A 19,111-nucleotide genomic window follows, 5' to 3' on the forward strand; every position below is an offset into this window, starting at 1 on the left:
TATACTGCAGACCGACCCCAAACACAGTGGTTGAGAACACTGCTGTTGTCTTACCATTCAACTGACATGACTGAGTGAGAAATATCTAGAAAGAGGAGCTTCCGTTTTCATTCCTTTGATTGGGTGAGATCAGAGATTTCCCAAAGGCAGCCAGGCTTATTGCATGTGGTTGAGTACTGAAACAGCCATGTGGTTTCCACCTGTCTCTTAAACTTGAGTCAGGTGGCTGAGCGGTTAGGGAGTCGGGCTAGTAATCTGAAGGTTACCGGTTCAATTCCCGGCTCTGCAAAATGACGTTGTGTCCTTGGGCAAGGCACTTCACCCTACTTGCCTCGGGGGAATGTCCCTGTACTTACTGTAAATCGCTCTAGATAAGAGCGTCTGCTAAATGACTAAATGTAAATGTAAACTACAATTCCCATCTCCTCCAACAGAGGGCACTACTACTACTAATATAATGTAAAAAGAATCCCATTCCAGTAGTCAGGATCAGAGTAAACCCTGTGTATTTACATGCAATGATGCTTAACCCTGTGTTCCCACTTTCGTCATCTGTGTTTTAGAGTGTAACATCTGCAGTTCAGGCCAGAGTGCACACATCTGTTCCTTTTGGCCTTGAAGGGATACTGAACTGTATAGTTAAATGATCTTCATTGAACTACTGTACTATCCCTGGCACCAGTAAGAGGTGGTCCTATTACAGAAAGTGCTGATTAGCCTATGCTAATCCTTAATTCTTTACAAAATCATACACACATGCCTGCTGCACTCAGATACCCTTACCAACAAGCTGAGAGAGGGCTACACATACACACACTGTTACACAGTGTAGCGTGCGTGCGTGCATTCCTTTCCTTAAAGAGCTTCTTTGTTTTCCTGGTAGGAAAACTGCTTCAAGAAAGGACTGCACGGAGGCTTCTATTTAGTCCTGTCACATAAAACAATCAGACTGGTTTATTAGTGTTAATGTCTAAAATTGAATGTGGTTGTCGCCTAATCGCGTTACCTAGATGGGCCTACACTAGTATAATCTCTTGTTCCGAAGCTATATCACTTCTCTTAACCCTCGTGCTGCCTTCGGGTCACATGACCCAAAGGTTCATAACGAACCATCGTTGTGTTTACCCAATTTTACCCAATACAAAAACAAATACAAATAATTTTCCTTTAACCATTCCAATGTGGGGGGTCTGAGACAGCCCGACAGTTAAAAGAAAATGCTTCACTTTGTTTTTGTATGAGGTAAATTTGTCGCAATACGACGGTGGGTCACAATGACTGATGGGTCAGAATGACCCGAAGATAACACAAGGGTTAAAGCACCTGTTTACGCTCCTGTTTCGCCCGCGAGACAAAAATGCTGCCTCCCCCTCCCTCAGTTACGACGCACTAAATTCTAACAAATATATTTTTTAGACGCTACACATGTTATACATCGTTGGAAAGCTACGATTCTTGTGCTTCCATTGAAATAAACCAATTCAAGATCAAGTCGCAATAGCAAGCAAAGTCAACGTCTTTTTCCGGTGAACATTCCTTCAACAATGCCAAAGAAAAAAGTTGTACTCACCCTAAGTTGTTCAAATAGGTCCAGGTGTGCAAATCATGCCATCAAAACTTGATCTGCGTAAGTCCCAAGGGTTCAAAGTATCTAACCATGTAAAGTAATTCGTCCAAATACAATGTTTTACGTTCATGAATAGCCATTATCCTTTGTTTCATTATGCAAGTTAGCCGACGGAAGAAACAACTTGTTCACATAAAAGTGTTATTTTCTCCGGTTAGCAACGGAGTATTTACTAAATGAAGGTATCAAAATGTCCGTTGAACCCTCCCCTTTTGATTGACACCTTGTTCGACCCAATAGGAGCTTCCATGCCCCGTTGACAGCCCTCTAAAGCCAACTAGGTCTGTGCGTCCTGCCCCCTCCCCCGCCCCCCCCCCCCACACTCGTTCTAAACAAATTTCTCGAACTGGCTTCGACTGGCTCTGAAATTAGCTTGTTAGCCTTGTAGCTGACAGCTAGCTGAAAATGCCAATACCTCATTTGTATGCGTCTGTGGAGCCTTCAAAATAACAGTCGATTGCGCAATATGGTTGACAGAATCAGTGTTCTTTGTGCGCCAATCCTTGGAATCAGATAAAGCACTCCAATGTGTTCATGCTTCAGTTTTTGTGTTTCAGTATTACTAATTAGGGATTTAGCTATTATATATGATAGTTCTAAGTACCACCTTTCATTAGAGATAACAATTATGAAAAATATTACCTTTTTATTTGACCTTGGTTACAAAGGGTCATTTTGGAGTCTCCAAAAGACCCTTTTAGAAAATTCCTGGATGTACTCTTATAAAAACATGTGTCAAATATGAATATATTGTGGTATTATGTTTGACTTTTGATTTGAATTGGGTAAGGCTTCAACCTGTGGTCCAATTTAGTCTTCCAGATAATACCTACCACCTCTAGGCCTCTTCAGGCCTCTGTTTTCAAAACAAAATCTAGGCGGAAATAGACATTTTCACTTTCCTTGTGTTCAAGCTTCTATTACTCAACACTAGAAGGACTGACAGGGGTCCTGACAACAGGGGACATAACTTCAGAGTGTCAGCTTTCAAAAGAGATCATTTACATGCATGTACTCCAAATGGTTCAAGAACAGCTTCCAATTTACTTTGGGTATGCTGTTTAGGCGTTTTTAGGCACATTTAACAGGATGCTTAAGAGAGCAGTGTTGAATTTCTTGTCTTTCAGCAGCTGAAAGAACAGAGACCAGATAGCATTTGCCACACCGTTAAAAAGATACGTGACCCACCCGGCCTATAATCCGTACAGAGGTTTTCGCGGATTATAGGGTTGCCACCCGTCCAGGTTTTCCCGGGATTGTTCTCTTTTTTTGAGCGACTGTCCCGGAAAATGTATTCTTTCCCAGGACATGAATTGAATATGTAGGCCTATTTCTAAATTTTGATTTCATAGTTTCAAATAAAACCTCATTTGGAATTTCTTTCTGATTTTCAATTTTCTTCATCCTATTTTGTGTCCGTAAACAGGTAAAACAGCGAAGATTGGCCATGTTTTATTTGATAGATAGCGAAATACGAAAGTTTACCATCCACCGACACGCCAATAAACAGTTCAATATTTATGCAATACATGAACTCGGAAACAACAGAAAGACCTGTTGCTTGCAGGGTACTTAAAGTATAGCCAAAGCCACCGATCAATCTACTTTTCCAATCCCTTCTGAATGTATATTTTACAGCTGAAGCTATGTGTAAAACTGAAATGAATGGGAATGCGATTTTACGCAGCTCAGATTAGGTTCCAATGACGAGAACGCGTCTCAGCAGTGAAAGGGTTAATGCACGTGCGCTATTGGTTAGAATGAAACTAGCTTGTTGCGAGGACAGGATTGGATCTCGGAGGCTGTAGTGTCCAGTAGGCTAGTCTGCTCCTATAGGTTAGCGTCCGTGGATACGGGAGCGGCTTCCGAGCGATGGGGGCGTATTCAACGAAGAGCATGTGCGTCTATGATTGCCATGTTATTGTGTTGCCTTTGTGTGCAAGACCACAATCATCTTAATCGTTTATGACCTAGAATGAGAAAAATCGCGTGTTATTATCCATCTGCGAAAGCCTGCTGTATTTCTTCCAGACTTCTGAAGAGACGTGCGCAAAGATGAGGATGCTGGGAGCGGGTCAGCACGCGCACATCTGGAACAGGACGGGATGGGAAATCCGGTGTCCTCGGGGGAACCACTGAGAAGATGAAAATAATAGATCTGTCTTCAATGAGAAATCAATGCCACGCCACAATAGAAAAAATATCAGAAAAAAACATTTTCATATTTCGCCTGGCTGCAGTAGGGTCATAAATAATCGATTAGGTGAGAAACAGGCACCCACGTTGCCGTTGCCAGTGTTGTTATGATAACGGACAGATTGTGTTTACTCAAGCAATTGTGGGGAACAACCTCTTTACTGTTACTCCAACCTCAGTCGTCTGGGCGGAGTGACACCCACAGCTTGTGTCTGGGATACTACAGGTACTGTAGTTGACAGGTATAGCCCACAGTGTAGCCTAATTCCAGATCTCTATTCCGTGAATGTGTTGAGGGAGACGCGCATCCTTGGATTGCGTTCTTATAGCTTTTTTTACTTGGAGGGACGACACCCAAACAGGTGCGCTTTTGCCGCACCTTTTTTTTTCCTTCAGCGCGAGGTTTGATACTTCTTTGGATGGATCGCAACTTCGCATACCATTCGCCCTTGTAATCTACAAACAGGTAGCTTGTTATTTTATAGGTCATTGGTGTCCACCAGCATCATATCATTCACATGCTTCGTCCGTCTGCACCCACCCAGTCCCCATGTGCCCCACATTGGTTACTGTATCTAGGCTACTATAGACTAATTACTGTTGCAGTGTGCCATCATAATATTTACTCATGTTAGTCTCATGTGTGAGAATGTTTGTCGGAGTGTGTGTGCGTGTGCGCGCGAGCTGTGCGTCTCGGCGGGGGTGTGGTCAGGTCAGTGTTTAGAGCTATGGGAGGGTGTCCTTCAGAGGATGATTGCGCAGTGGGCCGTGAGAGAACCGGTGATGTTTTGTTGCGACTAATGTACACTGACCTCGATAGCATGGGATGTGATCCGTAGTGACGATAGGTGAAACAAACATTAGACAAAATAAGCTTAGCAAGATCTGTTGCATGTATAATCCCCGCAAAAGGGACCCTTGGCATTCGATGTTAACTCGTGAAGGAAAAGTTGTGGATTATAATGAGCTACCATGTTGCTATGCAGTTCATGACAATAACTGTTGAACATTTTGTTTTTGTAAACAACATACTGATGATGGTTCACTACTTTATTCATCAATCAAGCAGTCTCTTTCTCTGTCTCTCTGTGTTTCTCTTATACACATGTTTGATCTGTCCTGAGTTGTCCTTATTGAATGTGCTGTTCAAGTAATAAGAGAGAGTTAGGCTTTGGCAGTCATAATCATCCTCTGAGATGATGTTAAATCCTGTGTAACCATGGTATTAGAGCTTCTTCTTCTTCTCTGGCTCAGCAAGGCTTTCATGAGGCGGGGAGGCTTTTGGAGAGTTATCCTATATTAAAGATAAGGCTTTCCCACAAACCCACAACCACACCCAGTTACACACAGGCACACCACTGAACCCACAAGCACATGCGTTCTTTAACATACACTGACACATGCGCGCACTCTTACAAGATGAACCACACATGGTGGCAAGGGGAGTGTTTTTGTGTGGACTCAAAATAATTTCAGATCAAAGATACAGATTCAAACAGACACTTTGAATACTTCACATGGATATTTCTGTTCCTTATAATTATCATGGTCATGTACTGGGTTTGGAGATCATAGCCGTCCTGCCTACTCTATGGCTAGATGAACTATTATTTGAAGAATCTTTATTTACTATTATTTCCTACTCACATTTTTGGAATGTCCAATTTTAGCCAGTAACCTAAAGCTACACTATGTAACATTAGAAAACAAGTCCAGTAGCTGGTTTTCTATAGACATTGAGAGCAGCAAACATCTCTGCCGTTTCTCAGCTCTGTAATGATCAAGCTCAGTAAGCTCTAGAGAGCAAACACCAAGGCATGTTTCAGCTGGTGTGACAGAAGAACAGAGAGCCAAGAATGATAATAAACCGAACTGTGACTCTCTTTGTCTCAGATTTCTGAGTTGGAGAAACAATACCTTAAGTAAAGGAACTGGACTGAGGTAAATACTTGGTCAAGCTGGCAACTGTGATCATGTTGAGTTCCTAATGTAAAAAAACCCACACCCATCTATTCAAAAGATGCTTCTGTAGTTGTGTTGTCGTGTAATGAGGGGATTTGTCAAGGGCACTGTACATCCTGCCTTCTGTCTTCAGCATGGCTATAGGCAGTACCTCCTGTCCTCCCTCTATGTAGGCCACTGTTGCTGAGCACCTGAAGAAGACCACAGAGAGACCCCGAGGGAGAGAGCAAAGAGAGAGAGACAAGAGTAGAGTATAGTCTACCTCTGCAGAGAAGAGGTAGAGAGAGCGCTGGCTCAAGCCCCCCATGATTAAAGATGGATGAAGGTAGACACACAGGAGGTCCTCACAGGACGGACACTGGATCACAGTGATGAAAGAGTAAAAAAAAAAACATAGTAACACAAATCTTTATTTAATTAACATTGCGTTTCATAATTTACATCTCAACAGAATCCATGAATACAGCTCACAAGACATTTAGGTAAGGAGAGGGATAGTCATTGAGTGATTGTGCATGTTAACGCTGGGTGGGTGGGGGGTCATGCCCTTGGAGGACAGGACAGTTTACTGCAGGCAAATGATTCTAGTAAAACACATTTAAATCCCTTCAATTCAACCATGTGTTGTAATCAACTTATGCTGTAAAGCACCCCCCCCAACACTCACAGGATTGATGCACTGCTGTTGTGGTATTTGACAATTATTGTGTGTGTGTGTGTTTTAAGGTCACAGTCGTAATGCCGCTTGCTGTGGACTATCAGTTTAATAAAGAGGCTGGTGCTGCTCAAGCAGATTAGGACTCCTCTTACTGGGGCTTTTCTCACATACTAGAAAGCACAAACTCATGGTTAAGTTACCCTCACACACACACACACACACCATCACACGCACACACACTCCCCCTAAACTACTGGATTTTACGCCTCAATGTTTTCTCTTTAATTATGTGGCCCTTTTGGATTGCAGAGGGGAATACACACATCTCCACCCATTCAATGCCACATTACATAGAAACCCTGTGTACCATGAGAGGTTCAACAGTCAAGGGCAGCTCAGATATTTTGTAATTGTATTCTATGTTGATTAATCTTTACTGGAGGCCTCGCCCTCTGTTGTTTTGATAAGGGATATGAATAAATTATGTTAATGTACTGTAAGTCGCTCTGGATAAGAGCGTCTGCTAAATGACTAAATGTAAATGTAAACATTTTAGTCTCAGGTCTTTCTGAAAGAAACATCGATCTTTCACAGTAACACCTAACTTTGTTTCTGTGGGCTGTCTAATGCGCTTGGGCTTCTACAGATGGACCCACAGAACTGATATAGGAGAGGAGGATAGGGGAGAAGAAAGAGGGTTAGAGGAGAGGAGATTGTTAAAAGGAAAAGGGTTCTTCCCAGAGACCAATTGATTGGACAAGGATGCACTGTGGGCTTGATGTGTGACCAATGGGAGCAGTATGTGTGTTAAGAAGAGGCATTTGGATTGGCTCCTACGTCTGGGGGTGGGTAGATGGAAACCTGTGTGAACATAAATCAGTACTGTATAATTCACAGTGGACAGCAAGGGAATAGCTCAGGCTATACTGTAAATGTTGACCTTGATATACAAATACAATTTGTTTTCTATGTCGTCCTAACTAACAGAATCCTCTTCATCACCTCTTTGCGAAACAAACCCCTGGAGGAAACCAACTAGAGCAGGTTCTAAGGTGGAACGCATGGACTGGTATTGGTTCCTGGAGCTGGCCATGAACTTCACCTAAGGTTATCTGTCCAGACGTTTGGATCACAGTCACTCTGCCAACACACGCTGATCCCCCCCCGCCCCCCCACTACTGCACCCAGGGGTGAAAGGTTATTGGCTGGCCTGCTGGTGCAGCCAGCCTATGATATGCAGCTATTTTTAGTAAGGGATTTTCTACATTGTTGCCATGCAGCGGTTGTTTCTCGTTCGCCAACCAACTGTCTTCTCTTCACAAAAATGGTTATCTTCCCCCTCTCTCTTTCCCCCTCTCTCTTTTTTCCTCTCTCCCTTTCCATCTCCGGTGTTGTGTTCTGTCTTTGACTGTACAATTTAGCTCAGGCAGTGCATTGGTCCTGGGGATAAGTTGAATGGAGACGGATCTGCTTCTCACTCTGCGATTCACTCAGGCAGAAATATGTAGGTCAACTTAGGAGGCAAACACCTCGCTGAGGCAGCAGGGGGAGAGAGAGAGAGAGAGAGAGAGAGAGAGAGAGAGAGAGAGAGAGAGAGAGAGAGAGAGAGAGAGAGAGAGAGAGAGAGAGAGAGAGAGAGAGAGAGAGAGAGAGAGAGAGAGAGAGAGAGAGAGAGAGAGAGAGAGAGAGGAGGCTGAGAGGAACACGCAAGTAGGGAGAGGGAAACCGTTACGACAAATGTACCATCATGGAGATCATGGAGATGCATATGTCTGTATGAATAAGGCAGCCGGTGACTAAAAATATGAGATGCTGCCGATCGGCCATTTGTTGCTGTTTCCTCTTCGCTCCTCTCCTCATCTCCCCTCCCTTTGATACAATGGACCAAGAGGAATTAAATTGATAGTGACGAGGTGTGTGAAAGATAACCACCGAGAATAGCAGAAGTGTCAAGGACGGGCTGGCACCACGGAATGGTGAATAAACGGAACAATAACAACGAATGAGAATACATTATTCAGCACAGTCTCACAACAAGAGACAAGATAGGGGATAGACAACACATATGGCCTGGAAGGAAAGGGGGAGAGATAGAAGACGAGAAAACATCACAACGGAGCCTGAGAAGGATTGAAGAAAGAGGGGAGGGCTGAGAAAACACAAGCAAGCTTTAGAAGGAAGAGAGACACAGAGGAGGCGAGAGAAAACATGGTGTAGAGCAGACTGATAAAGAGCCAGCTGGCAACGTCAGGTGTGAGAAACTAACTGCCTTCAAGCTCATCTAACTACTGACAGTAATTAGTGCAGAGAAAAAGAGAGAGAGAAGTTGGCAGTAAGTTGTAGAGAGCATTGCTGTTGATGTTCTGGAAACAAACTGTATTTAACTGAACCTTTGTGTGTGATAAGGTGTATTCCTCCCTTCATTCCCTCCCTTTCACCCCGGAAAATCTTCCTCTCCTCCTCTTTCCTTACCCTTTCCTCCTCCTTTTCACCTCCTCACTCCCTCTCTTCTTTCTCCCCCTCCTCTTCTCCTTCTTCTCCTCACATCCAGCAGCATAAACTCGTTTTCTGAGGTGTCTCACAGGTTTGCCAACTACCCAGAATGCTCAGCACCTGATTTATGTTGTGACCCTGACTGGAACACACTGGACAGAGACATCAGTCCTCAGTGAATAGAGAAAGAACGAAGGGGGGCTTAGATGGGGAGTCAGGAAAAGGAGAAAGGGGAATGTAGACAGAAAGTGGATTCAGGAGAAATAAAGGAAGAATGGTTTGTGTGTGTGTGTGTGTGTATGAGTGGTTACAGTGAAGGACTCATGCTTGTGGCACACATACACACTCACAAAAACACACACTTCTATGTCCTTGAACTGGATCTAGCTGAACATTTGAAGTATGCTACAGTAACTACATTGTGTCCACACGAGACCACTGCAGCCAGTCTAACAGCATCACAGCATGTGGACAGTAATGTTCGCTCTGCAGTAGCCTGGATACAGACCCAGTAGGCCCAAACACACGATGAGTCTGAGTCACCTGCCTTCATAACACCCTCCTACACACCCTCCTCTGACACACACCACAATGAGAACAGGTAAGAACGGGAAAAAGTTTTTGGTCACGCAGGCCATTGTTCAATGTGAGATTTGGGGCCAATAATTAAACCTCCTTCGTGATCGTAGCTTGAGATTGTTGCCTTGTCTCTACCCTTTTATTTGAGCCAGACCAGTTAGCATTTTGTGAATTTACACAAAAGCCACTTGTTTCTCTGGAAGTGGTGACTGGTGCTTTTGAAGGTGTTCACTTCTCACCCCTCACAGGCTGCAGCCTATTTCAGCACCAGTAGGGGCACTCTTGATCAACTTCCACGCCTCCCGTTCTCTCATTAGGTCTGCTGGCCTTGAAACACACACACATATACACACACTCATCCTTACACATACATGTTTCTATCACTAGTGGTGTATATGTAGTTGTTGAAAGTGTGCAACAATGAGTGGTGTCACAGAACAGTATGGTGATATGATGACAGACAGACTGTCCTGAGAGAAAAGGAGGGGGGGGGCAACCCCTGCCCCCAGGTGTTATGTGAAGTATGTGTGGAAAAGGCCTGTTCCAAACCAGATGTTCTGTCCCGTCTCTAAACTGACATTCTTTTAACAGTTATCATGGTATTTTGCTGTCTTTTCTCTAAATCTGTGATGTTGTTAGCTGCTAGTTGTAAAACACTATTTAATCATGAAGCATATTCACCCCTCTCAAGCTTATCACTTCTCATGATCTGAAAGGCCCTGTCTTCTCTCTTATATTTAAGTCCCTCTCTCCTTCTCCTCCCCTGTTCTGACTGGATGATTACCCCTTGACTGCCAGCATCCTCTCCACACCCTCTTCCTTCCATCCCTTCTTCCCTCCAGAAGCTTGCCTACCTGTGTGTATGTGTGTGTATCAGTGTCGTGGATCTCAGGTCCTGACAGGCCCTGAGATCTGACATCAGGCTCAATGTTTGGGTTAGCTGACATGAGGGCTGGACAGCTGTAGACAACCTCCCCAACACACACACATAGTATACACACCTCAGCTGCAGCTGCTCATTCACCTCAGACTAGAGGAAGAAACGCTGGGAGGCTAGGCAACCAGGAGGCAAGGACTCTAGGAAGGACACTAGGAAGGTAAGGGACTAGGGACTTTGCCACCATCAAAGACTTACAATCTAGCTTCACTCCACTCACTATTTTTATAGTTTCATTAATGAAACTCTTATCCCAGCGGGTTCTAATCTTTCAGTCTTTGAAGGTTCTTTCAAGGAAAGAACAAAAACAACAACAGCAGCAATAATGTTTTCCTTCTTCTAAAAGCTTCCTGAAGCCCAGGTCTTGTGCATTGACTCTGAGTGCTGTTGAGATGATTGCTCCTCAAAATTTGTCCGACATACTCAGATTTAAAGTTTGGAGACGGATGTCACTGCAATTTGTATGAACCCCAATATACACACATACAAATAATCACAAACACACACACACACACAATTCACAGTGGATGTTGCCTGCAGAAACAGAAGTGTGTATGTGTGTGTGAGTGTGTGTGTGTGTGTGGCTGGGTTTCTCTCCTCTGCAAGTGCTCCTCCAGCTCCATATCAAAGCTCTGCGTCGAGACGCCGTCCGTTTGAAGTTCCTTCGCTTCAGACCCAGAGACAGGCTCCTCCTGTATATATAACTCTATGTGTCTGTGTGTGTGTATGGGTGTGTATGCGAGAGAGAAATGAGAATTTGTGTGTGTATGTCTGGCTCCACAGACACAACATCGACTAGCAGCTAATCATTAGGGGAGTTAGTAAATACACAACATCAAACACCCACACCCAATCAGATTGTAACAAGTAACTGAAAAATACAATACAGCAGGATGCCAAAAAAAGTTATTTTAACGTTATAAGTTATTATACAAGGTTATTGTAAGGTTAGTGAGATTGACAGTTTAGGAAGATTGTTGTTGCTATGGTTCCTGGTTACGTAAGTATGTAACACCATTGTTTTCAACATTTGGTTGAATGGAGGTAGCTGGAAACTTAAGGGTTGTTATAGACTTGGGATTGACTAGCTTCCCCACACCTCAATAAAGATGACATTGTCATGGACAGGACTAATGGTTAGAGATGATGGTTATATAAGAAGTTTAGGTCATACTGCTGACTATCAGCAGGTGGTTGAGTAAGGGTTACTAGCAGGGCTGGGTGTTAATGGCTTCATGAGGTCACAGTCAGGCTGGGAAGGGACATAGTGGAGCCCTGAGGAAGTGTAGGAAGTTGTGTTGAAGGTTTTCTGATGACTGGGGCTGGGCAGTCATCCTGTCAGCTGGGAGAGGAAGTCAGGAAGGGAGGGAGCAGGGGAGGGGAGGGGGGAGGAGGAAGGTGAGGGGGAGAGGAAGGTGAGGAGGAAGGTGAGGGGGAGAGGGGGAGGGGGAGGAGGAAGGTGAGGGGGAGAGGGGGAGGAGGAAGGTGAGTGGGAGAGGAGGAGGAGGAAGGTGAGGGGGAGAGGGGGAGGGGGAGGGGGGAGGAGGAAGGTGAGGGGGAGAGGGGGAGGAGAAAGGTGAGGGGGAGAGGGGGAGGGGGAGGAGGAAGGTGAGGGGGAGAGGGGGAGGGGGAGGAGGAAGGTGAGGGGGAGAGGGGGAGGAGGAAGGTGAGGGGGAGGGGGAGGAGGAAGGTGAGGGGGAGGGGGAGAGGGGGAGGAGGAAGGGGAGGGGGAAAGGGGGAGGAGGAAGGTGAGAGGGAGGGGAGAGAGGGAGGAGGAAGGTGAGAGGGAGAGAGGGAGAGAGGGAGGAGGAAGGTGAGAGGGAGGGTATGGGGGAGTGAGAGAGAGGTCTGGAGAGGGATTAGTTATGTTTCGATTAGATGATAAAGATGAGAAGCATGATAATATCATATCAGTGATGGCTGGGTTTGGTTCTGTAGTCCTTTGGACCGACTGGAACACTGGAACATCACTGACAATGACTCCTAGAGCTTAGAGAGTGTAATAATAGAAAGTTGTCTGATCTCTGACAGTTAGGGTTATCTACAGTAAATGTGTAAAACATTCTCTTTACCCAGCGTTTTGATTTAACACGTGCTATATCAGGTGCTCCGCGCTCAAAGCATAAAAATGACATGATCAGCCATGCAGGGTAAGTAGTGGGTGGAGAGGAGATAATACTGTCTGCCAGTAAAGATCAAGCCCACATCTAAAGGCGACTCTCTCTACTCACAGAGCTTGAACAAACACTGGATTAGAGAGGACCGCAGAGGGGGAGGATAGAGGTGTAGAGGTGGAGGAGGAGGAGGAGGAGAAGAGGAGGGGGGCCGAGGACATGAGAAGCTGAGAGGTAAAGGGGAGAATGTGGGGGGGTGGTAGGAGAGTAGACAGGGATAAGGAGGTGAGAAGCGGGAGGTTCTGAAGGTTCTTTACTGGATTATGCTAACTTCTGGAGGCAGAGAGAGAGAGAAAAAGAGAGAGAGAGAGAGAGAGAGAGAGAGAGAGAGAGAGAGAGAGAGAGAGAGAGAGAGAGAGAGAGAGAGAGAGAGAGAGGGGGGGGGGGGGGAGCGGGAGGTTCTGAAGGTTCTTTACTGGATTATGCTAACTTCTGGAGGCAGAGAGAGAGAGAAAGAGAGAGAGAGAGAGAGAGAGAGAGAGAGAGAGAGAGAGAGAGAGAGAGAGAGAGAGAGAGAGAGAGAGAAAGAGAAAGAGAAAGAGAGAGAGAAAGAAAGAAAGAAAGAGAGAGAGATCCTGCCAACTGGCACATAGGGTTTGGGAGTTTAATCTATAACGTGTCAAAATCAGCTGATCAAAATGCCCTACCCCATCACACCTTCTGCCCTCCTCCCCATCTCCTCCTTCCACCCCTTGTACCCCCTTCTCCACTGCTTCACTGTACCCTCCTTCCCCCCCTCCCCCCTCTCTTCTCCTCCCTCCCTCTCCCCCTCCCCCCCTCTCTTCTCCTCCCTCCCTGCTCTGACGGGGGTGTAGCCCTGTTCTTGGCTGGGTGAGCTCTATTGTCTCAGTCTGTGTAAATCTCCTGGTGCTTATGAAGCAAAGGACAGTAGGAACACTGCCTGTGTTCCCTTCTCTGTGTCCATGAGAACCCTCAAATACCAGGGAAGCCTCCAGCTGTTTCTACGTCCACTTCCAGTATTAGAGTTTGTGTTGGCTATCTAAATACCTTACAGTGGATATGCAAGAAGATTTTGGAAGATGACATTAACGATAATGTCAATCTGTAATTGGCCTTTTAACTTATTGTTGTATTTTCAGGACACATGGACTTAAAAATTGCATTTTTATGTTAATAATATTGTGTGGGGAAAGAAGATCATTGAGACAATACCAATAATCAAATATATTATTCCCCCCCCATCGGTTTACAGTTTACATTGAAATGCTTCTCTGATCTGCCCACCATCTTATTTGACCCCATGGCCGTGGCTGTGTGGGTAGCTGTGGAGTTAACACCCATGACTGAGCGTTTCAGACATTAGTCACCCCCTGGGAGACAGAGGGCTAAAAAGATGTACCAAAGGAAAAGGGGTACATGTGGGATGATCTGTTTAACAGATGGCCTCCCCCAATGCAACACAACCATTTGGTGCTTTAATAACACCAGGACACACTCTCTCTCTATCGTTTGTTCTCTCTCTCTCTCTCGCATGTGTGTGTGTGTGCATGTGTGTGTGTGTGTGTGCGTGTTGGAGTCAGCAGGCCCGAGTAGTAGTTAATAACTCCTCCACTGGATTATCTGAACTCTAATAACTCTGTCTGAAACCATTCGGTCTGTTTGTCCTTCTGTCTCCGAAAGCATCCGTCAGAAAGACATCCACCCTGCTGCCCCGGCCACCCTGCGCCTGACTCTGTCTGAGGACAGGGGATGTTCTACTCAGGATTACAAGCTGGTGGACTTTGTTGCTGATATTCACTGTGTGCACAGTCCATCACATACGTATCTGTCAAAGCTAATCCATTTGTGTTTGGACTATGTGTACTGTTGTTGTTGTTCTCTGTCTGGTATGTGATGGATGGATACACTTTAGTCAGGGTTCATACTGTTGCTGGACCCCCCAGTCTGAACCCTATGCTTACACACACACGACACACACACAGACAGAGAGAATACCTTGTGTTTGAATGGGGGGAAGTCAGGCAGGGTTTCAGAACACAGAACATCTCCTGGCCCTTCCTGGAATTCTCCCTGGGTTGCCACGGAATTCCCACACGGTTGTGTGTTTGTGTGAGTGTGTGTGTGTGTGTGTGTGTGTGTGAGAGAGAGAGAGAGAGAGAGAGAGAGAGAGAGAGAGAGAGAGAGAGAGAGAGAGAGAGAGAGAGAGAGAGAGAGAGAGAGAGAGAGAGAGAGAGAGAGAGAGTGAATGTGTGCAACCCTGAGTAAACCCAGCGCACTTTTGGTCCATACATAGCTGGGATTGCCACTGCTTAAAACACACAAACACATGGCCTTCGGTGTGGTAATGTTGGCTATTTTATCCTCGACTTGTGACAAGCTAAAGTAGTAGGAAGATCTGACAGTATGTATTTCCATGTGAAGCAGCAGTCTTGCAATTGATCCTAAGTAAAGGTCTCCATTTAAATGACTATGTTTATGAGAGACCGACATCCAGGACAGGGGCCAGTTTTCTTAATTTAACCAAATCTAATTTAGTTTCCCCGTTACACATATTGACTCTGACTAATATAAATATTAAGAGAAAAGTGTTGCTCCATTCTGCAAATACTAAGAGTGTGACATTCGGCCAAAAATGTCCTGCATAAAACGAATAAGTGGCATACATGGACTGCCGTATTTAAGTGCTTAATGTGCTTTAAACTGCGTTAAGTGCCTCTCTGCAACTATTATGCAAACAAATGTATCGAAAGACCCTCTTCGTTGAATGTGAATGGTGAGCAGCTACTGTAAGCTGGGATACCAATTCATTTGTAAATCCATGTCCTTTCAATGGTCCTTATTGCCTGGGAACGGGATACGCTGTTGGTTCCTCATCCTTAATCGTCCAAGACTGTCCTGCCATCTCAGACAAATGATTAAAACACAATTTAGATTGTCACCGGAATCTGTTGAGTTAAAAACGTAACAATGCAAACGCAACACTTATTGCAACCTCGCTTGAAAAGTACTCATTCACTAGCACAAACAACAATAAACTTCAAAAATACAATGAAGACTTGAACTAACCAAAGTGTAAACCAAATACTTGTTAAAACAGCGATACTCTTCATTTTTGAATGAGCTTTGTCAAATTGCCTAAAATTACACTTCTATTGTAATAGCAGATACTGTAGATTAAGCATCTTCGGAGGACGAAACCAACTGACAAAAATAGAGAGACTGTTAATAAAAAAAGGTTAATATGCCAAAAGAAAGATATTGAAGGTACATCTATAGTAGCATACACTACTTTCCCTTTAATATAACGACACTCACGAACTCTAAAATACGTAAAGTCATCCTAAAAAGTTTTTGATGTATGTGTTTTTATAGCTACCCCTTTTCGTTTGTTGGTTACGCCCCGGCGAACAGAGCCAGCTTGCTGCTGAGGATACCAACCTGAACGAAGCTTAGTCACCAAGAGGCGCAGCCGTGCGGAGAATAGCCTACGGAACATAAGAAAACCCTCTGATTTATAAGAAGGTTTTACAGTAACTACAATCATCCAGTTTCATGCGTTACCTACGTGACAGTGCGACGGAATGTTTATAATGCTTTTTACGACCTTTTGGGGATTATTACTTCAAGGGAATTGATGCATACCTGCGTTATTAGAGCAGACACAGCCCTGGCTTGAACCTATTCCCCTCTCCAGCGATCCGTCGATGGTGAACCTAACAGTATTTAGATAGTTTATCAAGGTAAGCTGGCGTCCATAATAACGATTTTTTTTGTTGCTATAAATACAACATACCCTAATTCTAACATGAATTGCGTTGCTGGTTGTTATGCAGCTCAATCTGTCATTCGGAACAAGTTTAAAAAGTTTCCCAACTGAAATGTTAGATCTTTTCGACTTGGCAGACAGCCTACAGTAACTTGCAAAGTAGACCTGGCAAAGGGCAAGCTTCTAGGTTTAAGTCACGTTGTAGTTCCTAAACACTTATGATTGCAAGGTAGAGCTTCTTAAATTGCAATGACCTTTGTCGAGGCAAAACGTTTTTGTAAGATATTCACTGCTTTTAGACACATTATAAAGTGGACTGTATATCAGTGTCAGAGATTGGTAGCCCCCTCAACTCCTTAACAGAGAAGCCTCCATCACCTAGTTAGACCTCATGACTGCTGTTTCTGCCTGGATACACACGTTACTGTCCAGGTGATGGAGCAGGGTCCTGTAGTGTGTTGTCTAAGTCTGCGGTCCATGGTCCTGCATGTGTGATGTTGGTCTACGTTACATATCCAAGTCTAAGGTCAGTGTGTGGTGTTGGCACTATCTCAGTACAACATGACCTTTCACCCTCGGTGACTTCTACCCTGTCACACCTAGGAGAGCTCTGGTCGACCACAAACACAACCTTTGTTCTGCAGACATTCCTGTAACACTTGAGTCTAGGGACTGTGGGATGGCAGCCAATGGTCCCGGGTCACACCGACCAACTTCGTTTGCATGTGTGATACAGCACCTGACAGTGTTAAGTGTTACTGTGATAGCTGTTGCACAGTAGGGCAATTTCTATGTAAAATAACATGACTGCTCAGATGTATTATTAAGTTTTTTTCATCCGGTGCCGTCTCTGCCGCGATGACGTACCGTTGCGAGCCGTGTTATCCAATCAGGTTGGGTCCCCAAGCGGACGTGTTGGGGTGGTTGCCATGGATACACGGATGTAATTAACTTATCATTATTTATGACCTCGGTGGTGTTTGGAATAGTTGTGGTGTAGTTTGTTGTCCAGGACAGTATCCAACAGGTTTTTTTTTTACCACCTGGTTTGTGGACTAACTGTGCAGATTATGGAGTTGTTTATGAGCTACCCAGAGATAACAACAGAATAAACTTTATCACTTGAGCAACTAATACACTCAGTAGCTTCCCCTAATCCTGGGAAAGGCGTCTTTTTCTCAGGACAGAGTTGTTTCTCAGGGCTTAAAGAATCAAGCCAAGGATCTAGGAGATGAGTTGACTCACATGACAAAGGCAGACAGGAGACTGCTCACAGTCTGAACAAGCATGTGGAGCATTAGGTGTGGAAAAAGCCAAGACACAGAAATGGCTCTTTGTTACATGTCAGGCTTTTACAGCATTGGCCTTTATGAAGGTTCATCTGGGCTGTCCTCAACGCTGGAGTGTTGTATGTTGTCAGCATGTTGTCTGTCTGTTGACCGCCTGATGTTAGTCGGTTGTCAGCCTGTTGTCTGTTGTTTGTGCAGCACACCTCACTTGGAGGACACATGGCCATTAGAGACAACTAGTAATTCATGCGGTGACAGCTGTGAATACAACATCCACACACACATACACCTCTAGGTGACCCTGCTCCCACCCCCCACCTATCTCTTCACTTTTCTCTCTCTCTCAACCTCTGTCCCTGTCTCTTGTTCTCTGTACCTTTCCCTATCTCTCTCCTGCCTCTGGTAGCTTTCCCTCTGCTAGACCCCTCCTCCCTCAGGCGTGTCTGACTTACAGCAGCAGCCTCAGGGGTGGGGGTCTGGATTCCCTCCAAGTCAGCTGTTCATCATGGCATATCTACGTACACAATCTACCACATACACTACATCTGTTACACTATACATCTGTTTCTTTTATTTCTAACCCAGAACTCATCATTTGACGACACACTATTTGAGAGCAAAAGTGAAGTTTGTGTTTATTTTTTTATCAGTGTGATCAGCATTTTGTCCTGAGGCTCTGAGTTTGTGTAGGCTCAGCAGTGGGAAGTGGTGTGTGTGTGTGTGTGTCAAGGGAGGCTCACAGCCCCAACCCCCTCCACGCACACACACACACACACACACACTGTATTTTACTAACTATCTAACCCTGCCCCTCTCTTATAAAGCATTCTCCTGAAATTAGCATATTTCTTTCACTACTTCAAGCACTATGCCATAGATCTAATCAGTCATTTCCTTTCAGATAAATGAAGAAGAGACATTCTCAGTAGGGCATAAGAAACAGAACTGGGCCAGTATAATAATGTCTGGTCGGTACAGTGTTCCAATCTCTATAGGACATTAACAATTGTACAAGAACAGTTTAATCATCTACATGACTTTCTCTATGCATCTCAGCGATATGACTGGTGGAGGTTGTGGTGGTGGTGTGTGTGTCCTCTTCCTGTCCTCTTCCAGTCTCTCAGCCATGGTAACAGAGGATCCAGGAGAAAGCTTGTGCCAGTTTTCTTCAACCCACTCTGGCATCACACACACACACACACACACACACACGTGTGTGTACGAGCACACACACTAACCCTCACAGGCTTTGAATATTCAAATCCGCTCTTATTTGCATCCTCCAGTCTCCAGCTGCAGCTTCTCACTGTGCTGCTCATGTTTAAGTCAACCCTCCTCCCCTCTCACTCTCTCTCCCTCCCTCTCTCTCTCTCTCTCTCTCTCTCTCTCTCTCTCTCTCTCTCTCTCTCTCTCTCTCTCTCTCTCTCTCTCTCTCTATCTCTCTGTGTCTCCCCCCCCCTGTCTCTCTT

The 19,111-nt window shown here is 44.8% G+C and overlaps 1 protein-coding gene across 3 annotated transcripts in view; it reads left to right on the forward strand.

Moving 5' to 3' along the window:
* Positions 1–3,487: 3,487 nt before the first annotated feature.
* ccdc120a (coiled-coil domain containing 120a) overlaps positions 3,488–19,111 on the forward strand; it is a 28,081-nt gene continuing 12,457 nt past the window's right edge. For 2 of the 3 annotated variants that reach the window (XM_062459804.1, XM_062459806.1), the window contains exon 1: positions 16,051–16,327. The gene's annotated coding sequence lies outside the window, so the exon portion shown is untranslated. Of the gene's footprint in view, positions 4,290–16,050; positions 16,328–19,111 lie in introns of those variants that run through there. The other variant, XM_062459805.1, reaches the window with a different exon arrangement.

The sequence above is a fragment of the Osmerus eperlanus genome, chromosome 4 (assembly GCF_963692335.1).
Source record: "Osmerus eperlanus chromosome 4, fOsmEpe2.1, whole genome shotgun sequence".
Classification (NCBI taxonomy): Eukaryota; Metazoa; Chordata; class Actinopteri; order Osmeriformes; family Osmeridae; genus Osmerus; species Osmerus eperlanus.